An 8,842-nucleotide genomic window follows, 5' to 3' on the forward strand; every position below is an offset into this window, starting at 1 on the left:
AGATGTTACACTCCACTTTATTCCCCTCTTTCCTGCTCCATATAAAAGCTTGGCCAGAAAAGATGAGACTCCAAATAGTGTGATACCATCAAGTATTTATTAAAATTTGTTTAACCACTTTAAGACCAGAAGGATTTGCCACCTTCCTGACCAGGCCCTATTTTGCGATTCGGCACTGCGTTACTTTAACGGACAATTGAGCGGTCGTGCGACACTGTACCCTGAAAAAATTGATGTCCTTTTTTTCCCCCATAAATAGAGCTTTCTTTTGGTGGTATTTGATCACCTGTGCGATTTTTATTTTTTGCACTATAAACAAAAAAGAGCGACAATTAAAAAAAAAAAAAACAATATTTTTCACATTCTGCTATATGACATTCTCAAAAAAAAATGTTAAAATCAACATTTTTTAACATTTTATGCCAATTTGTATTCTGCTACATATTTTTGGTAAAAAAAATCCCAATAAGTGTCTTTTGATTGGCTTGCACAAAAAGTATCACGTCTACAAACTAGGAGAAAGATTTATGACAGATCAGACCCCTAACTGACATTTATGACACTTTTCAGGGGGACCAGTGACATTAGTACAGTAATCAGTGCTAAAAAATATGTACTGTTACCGTAATAATGACACTGGCAGGGAAGGGTTAAATGTAAGCCTAGGGGGTGTTTTCTAACTGTGAGGGGAATGGGCTTATTGGTTCAACACAGGGACATGTGTTCTTAAATAGGAGGAACACAGGAGCCCTGTGATGATAACTGGCAGAACAATGGTCTCCTGTGTTTACAAAGGCAGACCGCCGTTCTTTCTTCCTGGGAGTAATCGTAGGTGCTCGGCGGCAATCGCAGCCACTGGCCCCACAGATCAGCTACCCCTCTCACTAATCACCGAGGAGTGACGTATGGGTATGGCAATTTGTGCAGCCAAGCCAGCCTGCGCAGTATATCTGCGGCGGGCGGACAGCAAGCGGTTAAAGCTGTATTTATCTCCACTTTGTTTTTCTTTTTAAAGGGCCGCAGATGGTTGTGCTAGTGTACACCACATATTCGCACAAGATGACAGACATACCTGTGAAATTGCTCTTCGGCCACTTAAATGGCAGGGCTGTGATGTCATCAGTCCAGTACATGCACATGGGAGTCACCATCACAGCATGGCACACTCTGCAATGATGGCACACCGTAAACTTGTGATTAGAGAAGTATGTTCACTAACCTTTTTTTTCTTTCTGGCCTGTTCACTTTGAAAGGGAATTTTAATTAATTTATTTCATTTTAATGTGGTGACAATTCACTTTGCAAAGAATACCTAAAAACTCGCAAAAATAGATAAAAACAAGATTTCTGTTTGCATCTGATTGGATGATATATTGTAAGCCAGCACAGCTTCACCTTATTCACTATGCTAAGGGAAAATTCACTTGGCAAAGTAAACACTTGGCAAAGTAAACAGGCTTTACCCCTTTAGTAAATCAGCCACACCGTGTTTAGCGTGTCACTGATTTGAGACAAGTATGCAAATGAAAAACAAAGTTGGTCACTGACACTACAGAAGTCTAAGCGTCCTTACTTCTAATGCACATAACTAGGGTTGAGCGAACACCTAGATGTCCGTGTTCGACGGGTTCGGCCGAACTTTAAAAAAAAGTCCGGGTCCGTGTCCCGGACTTTTACCGAACTTTTCCCGGACACCGAACCCCATTGAAGTCAATGGGGACCCGAACTTTAAGGCACTAAAATGGCTCTAAAACACCAAAGGAAAGGGCTAGAGTGCTGCAAATGGCAGCAAAACGTAATTAAGAGCATGGCAAGTGCTCTGCAAACAAATGTGGATAGGGAAATAACTTAAAACAACAAAAAAAAAACAGAAAAATAAAACAATGTTCTTCTTCATCTCTGAAGGACGAGGCCCATATGGAGTAGGAGGGAGGTTGAGGTGGTGGTGGATGTGGCGGTGACATAGGCGTGCGCACAGGGTGTGCTGGGTGTGCCTGGGCACACCCTAATCACCTAGGGCACATAGCATTGCCAGTGAGGAGATGGGAAAGATCTCCCTGGGACCTGCTCTGCTCTATTTCTCCTTGCCTACAGGTACATGGCCCCGATACATTACTCTCCCTGCTGGCAAACACATGCATGTGTATTTCAACTTTGGGGTGCACACCTTAATGCAATAGGCTGCGCACACCTATGGGCGGTGTAGGTGGAAGCGGCGGTGGAGGAGGACCAGGGCCGGATTAACAGCATCATGGGCTTGGTGCTGAGGATTTTGAAGGGCCTTAAGGGCCGTGCCTTGCCATGCACCCAGAGGAGGAAGGGTGCAGCCATGCATGCCTAATTCAACATGGGATGCTGTCTCTGAAGCCCATAAACACATCCATGCATCGCCAACTGTCCCTCCTTGTCCGGCCTTCACGCTGTGTGGGGAGGTTCTGAGGGTGCTGCCTGGGGAAGCGAGCATAGAAGCCAGACTTCTGTGTTTACAAGTGACAGAAGAGCGGTAACAGTGAATATGGCCAACCCGGGGCCTATATAAAAGGTAGGGGCCTGGAGCTGCAGCTCCAATAGCCCCTACATTAATCTGGCCCTGAGGAGGAGGACGAGGTAGCCAACACTGCTTCTTTTCAAAAATTTTAAATGAGGGTACACCCCAAAAGAGTGAGAAAGAGCAAAAATGGAACAATGGGTGGGTAAGGTCGGTATCCATTGCTATTCTGCATAAGGTACGGAAAAGTCCCGTGGGATCCATGCCTGGTTCATTTTAATGAACGTGAGCTTGTCCACATTGTCTCTGGACAGGCGGCTGCGCTTGTCTGTTATAACGCCCCCAGCCGTGCTAAATACCCGTTCAGATAATACACTGGCTGCAGGGCACGCCAGCACCTCCAAGGCGTAAAGGGCAAGCTCAAGCCATGTGCCCAATTTGGAGACCCAGAAGTTGAAGGGGGCAGACCCGTCATTCACTACATGTAGGCGTGTGCACACATACTGCTCCACCATGTTGGTAAAATGCTGCCTCCTGCTAAGACGTTCCATCTGAGCTGCTGGTGCTGCTGTTTGTTGTGGCGTGCTGACAAAGCTTTTCCACATTTCGGCCATGCTAACCCTGCCTTCTGAGGTGCTGGCGGTGCCCTGGTTGCGTTGGCGACCTCCTCCTCCTCCTCCTCTGCCTTGTGCTTCCACTGTGGCCCCGCTGTCAGATGGGAATGCCAGCAGCATGGCGTCTACCAGCGTGCGCTTGTACTCGCGCATCTTGCGATCGCGCTCCAGTGAGTGAATTAAGGACGGTACGTTGTCCTTGTAACGGGGATCCAGCAGCGTGGCCACCCAGTAATCAGCACAAGTTAGAATGTGGGCAACTCGGCGGTCGTTGTGGAGACACTGCAGCATGTAATCGCTCATGTGTGCCAGGCTGCCCAGAGGCAACGAAAGGCTGTCCTCTGTGGGAGGTGTATCGTCCGTGTCCTCTGTATCCCCCCAGCCACGCACCAGTGATGGCCATGAGCTGGCCTGGGTGCCACCCTGCTGTGAACATGGTTCCATCTCCTCCTCCAGCTCCTCCTCCTCCTCATCCTCCTCATCCTCCAGAACTGTGCCCCTGCTGGACAATTGCGTCCCTGGCGTTTGCGTGTGCAGGAACCCACCCTCGGAGCCCCTTGCGAATGACTGCCCTGAAAGCCTTGGAAATGTTACCTCTTCATCCTCCTCCTCCTCCTCATCCTGTGCCACATCCTCTTCCATCATCGCCCGAATTGTTTTTTCAAGGAGGCATAGAAGTGGGATAGTTAAGCTGAGAACGGCGTCATTGCCACTGGCCATGTTGGTGGAGTACTCAAAACAGCGCAACAAGGCACACAGGTCTCGCATGGAGGCCCAGTTAAATTAAATAGCGGAATAGAAAATATGATCCAAAAAAAGTGTATGTATATCACACGTACACAACCACACTGGGCCCCAATTACTATTGTTTGTACCCCTAAAAGGCTAGATGAGGAGTAGGGGGAGTATGGAACAGGCAGCACCCTCAAACCTTCAGAAGTATGAGATGAACCCCAACAACTTGGAAAGGTGGATCTCTCTCACACGTACCGACACAGACTATCCCGCAATTCAATTGATCCTCAAAGGTTTTTATTGAATAGCGGAATAGGAAATATGATCAAAAAAAGTGTATGTATCTCGCACGTACACAACCACACTAGGCCCCAATTACTATTGTTTGTACCCCTAAAAGGCTAGATGAGGAGTAGGGGGGGTATGGAACAGGCAGCACCCTCAAACCTTCAGAAGTATGAGATGAACCCCAACAACTTGGAAAGGTGGATCTCTCTCACACGTACCGACACAGACTATCCCCCAATTTAACTGATCCCCAAAGGTTTTTGATTAAATAGCGGAATAGAAAATATGATCCAAAAAAAGTGTATGTATATCACACGTACACAACCACACTAGGCCCCAATTACTATTGTTTGTACCCCTAAAAGGCTAGATGAGGAGTAGGGGGGGTATGGAACAGGCAGCACCCTCAAACCTTCAGAAGTATGAGATGAACCCCAACAACTTGGAAAGGTGGATCTCTCTCACACGTACCGACACAGACTATCCCCCAATTTAACTGATCCCCAAAGGTTTTTGATTAAATAGCGGAATAGAAAATATGATCCCAAAAAAGTGTATGTATATCACACGTACACAACCACACTAGGCCCCAATTACTATTGTTTGTACCCCTAAAAGGCTAGATGAGGAGTAGGGGGAGTATGGAACAGGCAGCACCCTCAAACCTTCAGAAGTATGAGATGAACCCCAACAACTTGGAAAGGTGGATCTCTCTCACACGTACCGACACAGACTATCCCGCAATTCAATTGATCCTCAAAGGTTTTTATTGAATAGCGGAATAGGAAATATGATCAAAAAAAGTGTATGTATCTCGCACGTACACAACCACACTAGGCCCCAATTACTATTGTTTGTACCCCTAAAAGGCTAGATGAGGAGTAGGGGGGGTATGGAACAGGCAGCACCCTCAAACCTTCAGAAGTATGAGATGAACCCCAACAACTTGGAAAGGTGGATCTCTCTCACACGTACCGACACAGACTATCCCCCAATTTAACTGATCCCCAAAGGTTTTTGATTAAATAGCGGAATAGAAAATATGATCCCAAAAAAGTGTATGTATATCACACGTACACAACCACACTGGGCCCCAATTACTATTGTTTGTACCCCTAAAAGGCTAGATGAGGAGTAGGGGGGGTATGGAACAGGCAGCACCCTCAAACCTTCAGAAGTATGAGATGAACCCCAACAACTTGGAAAGGTGGATCTCTCTCACACGTACCAACACAGACTATCCCCCAATTTAACTGATCCCCAAAGGTTTTTGATTAAATAGCGGAATAGAAAATATGATCCCAAAAAAGTGTATGTATATCACACGTACACAACCACACTAGGCCCCAATTACTATTGTTTGTACCCCTAAAAGGCTAGGAGTAGGGGGAGTATGGAACAGGCAGCACCCTCAAACCTTCAGAAGTATGAGATGAACCCCAACAACTTGGAAAGGTGGATCTCTCTCACACGTACCAACACAGACTATCCCCCGATTTAACTGATCCCCAAAGGTTTTTGATTAAATAGCGGAATAGAAAATATGATCCAAAAAAAGTGTATGTATATCACACGTACACAACCACACTAGGCCCCAATTACTATTGTTTGTACCCCTAAAAGGCTAGGAGTAGGGGGAGTATGGAACAGGCAGCACCCTCAAACCTTCAGAAGTATGAGATGAACCCCAACAACTTGGAAAGGTGGATCTCTCTCACACGTACCAACACAGACTATCCCCCAATTTAACTGATCCCCAAAGGTTTTTGATTAAATAGCGGAATAGAAAATATGATCCCAAAAAAGTGTATGTATATCACACGTACACAACCACACTAGGCCCCAATTACTATTGTTTGTACCCCTAAAAGGCTAGGAGTAGGGGGAGTATGGAACAGGCAGCACCCTCAAACCTTCAGAAGTATGAGATGAACCCCAACAACTTGGAAAGGTGGATCTCTCTCACACGTACCAACACAGACTATCCCCCAATTTAACTGATCCCCAAAGGTTTTTGATTAAATAGCGGAATAGAAAATATGATCCCAAAAAAGTGTATGTATATCACACGTACACAACCACACTAGGCCCCAATTACTATTGTTTGTACCCCTAAAAGACTAGGAGTAGGGGGAGTATGGAACAGGCAGCACCCTCAAACCTTCAGAAGTATGAGATGAACCCCAACAACTTGGAAAGGTGGATCTCTCTCACACGTACCAACACAGACTATCCCCCAATTTAACTGATCCCCAAAGGTTTTTGATTAAATAGCGGAATAGAAAATATGATCCCAAAAAAGTGTATGTATATCACACGTACACAACCACACTAGGCCCCAATTACTATTGTTTGTACCCCTAAAAGGCTAGGAGTAGGGGGAGTATGGCACAGGCAGCACCCTCAAACCTTCAGAAGTATGAGATGAACCCCAACAACTTGGAAAGGTGGATCTCTCTCACACGTACCAACACAGACTATCCCCCAATTTAACTGATCCCCAAAGGTTTTTGATTAAATAGCGGAATAGAAAATATGATCCCAAAAAAGTGTATGTATATCACACGTACACAACCACACTAGGCCCCAATTACTATTGTTTGTACCCCTAAAAGGCTAGGAGTAGGGGGAGTATGGAACAGGCAGCACCCTCAAACCTTCAGAAGTATGAGATGAACCCCAACAACTTGGAAAGGTGGATCTCTCTCACACGTACCAACACAGACTATCCCCCAATTTAACTGATCCCCAAAGGTTTTTGATTAAATAGCGGAATAGAAAATATGATCCCAAAAAAGTGTATGTATATCACACGTACACAACCACACTAGGCCCCAATTACTATTGTTTGTACCCCTAAAAGGCTAGGAGTAGGGGGAGTATGGAACAGGCAGCACCCTCAAACCTTCAGAAGTATGAGATGAACCCCAACAACTTGGAAAGGTGGATCTCTCTCACACGTACCAACACAGACTATCCCCCAATTTAACTGATCCCCAAAGGTTTTTGATTAAATAGCGGAATAGAAAATATGATCCCAAAAAAGTGTATGTATATCACACGTACACAACCACACTAGGCCCCAATTACTATTGTTTGTACCCCTAAAAGGCTAGATGAGGAGTAGGGGGAGTATGGAACAGGCAGCACCCTCAAACCTTCAGAAGTATGAGATTGTGTTCACTGTACCCCACAAAGATTGAGTTCACTGCACCCCACAATGATTGTGTTCACTGCACCCCACAAAGATTGTGTTCACTGCACCTCACAAAGATTGTGTTCACTGTACCCCCCAAAGATTGTGTTCACTGCACCCCACAAAGATTCTGTTCACTGTACCCCACAAAGATTGTGTTCACTGCACCCCAAAAAGATTGTGTTCACTGCACCCCAAAAAGGATGTTGTTCACTGCACCCCAAAAAGGATGTTGTTCACTCCACCCCAAAAAGATTGTGTTCACTGCACCCCACAAAGATTGTGTTCACTGCACCCCAAAAAGATTGTGTTCACTGCACCCCAAAAATGATTTTGTTCACTGCACCCCAAAAAGGATTTTGTTCACTGCACCCCAAAAAGTATGTTGTTCACTCCACCCCAAAAAGATTGTGTTCACTGCACCCCAAAAAGATTGTGTTCACTGCACCCCACAAAGGATTTTGTTCACTGCACCCCAAAAAGATTGTGTTCACTGCACCCCAAAAAGGATGTTGTTCACTGCACCCCAAAAAGGATTTTGTTCACTGCACCCCAAAAAGATTGTGTTCACTGCACCCCACAAAGGATTTTGTTCACTGCACCCCACAAAGATTGTGTTCACTGCACACCAAAAAGGATTGTGTTCACTGCACCCCAAAAAGATTTTGTTCACTGCACCCCAAAAAGATTGTGTTCACTGCAGCCCAAAAAGATTGTGTTCACTGCAGCCCAAAAAGATTGTGTTCACTGCAGCCCAAAAAGATTGTGTTCACTGCAGCCCAAAAAGATTGTGTTCACTGCAGCCCAAAAAGATTGTGTTCACTGCAGCTCACACACAGAAAAATGGATGTGGATCACTGACACCTGCCTATCTCCAATCCCACACCACACAGCAATATCGATTGTAGTTTGTAGAACACAGTTTCCCTAAAATTCAGCAGACTCTGTCCCTAACAGGATTGAGAAGAGATCGTAGATCAGGATTGAGTGCAGACCCCACCCCCCACACAGCAATATCGATTGTAGTTTGTAGAAGACACTGACCCTATAATTCAGCAGACTCTATCCCTAAAATGCCTACAACTCGCCCTGCCTAAACACTCCGACCTGTCCCTCAATTCTATCCGGACACAAATGGTTTTTTCCTGCCTATCTTTCCCTAATCAGCAGCCAGCACGTTGATGTGTGCTCTGTCCCTGAATCTAAGCAGCATAATGACGCCGCTGCGGCTGCCTCGAACTTATAAAGACTTGGTCACATGCTTCAGACGGCCAATCACAGCTACTGAGACATTTGCAGGCATGGCTGGGATGGCTTAAGGCACACCAGTTAAACGATTGTTGATTGGCTGTTGAAAGCCCGCCATGAAAAGAGCGCCAAAGCATGCAAAACCCGGAAATAAAACGACCGAACACGGATTTTTACCCGAACATACAGTAAAGTGTCCGTGTCCGTGTTCGGGTACAAAAAATCCAATTATTCGGTACGAACACGAATAATACAGTCCGTGTTCGCTCAACA

Source organism: Pelophylax lessonae, assembly GCF_965119305.1.
Source record: "Pelophylax lessonae genome assembly, chromosome: 4".
Taxonomy (NCBI): domain Eukaryota; kingdom Metazoa; phylum Chordata; class Amphibia; order Anura; family Ranidae; genus Pelophylax; species Pelophylax lessonae.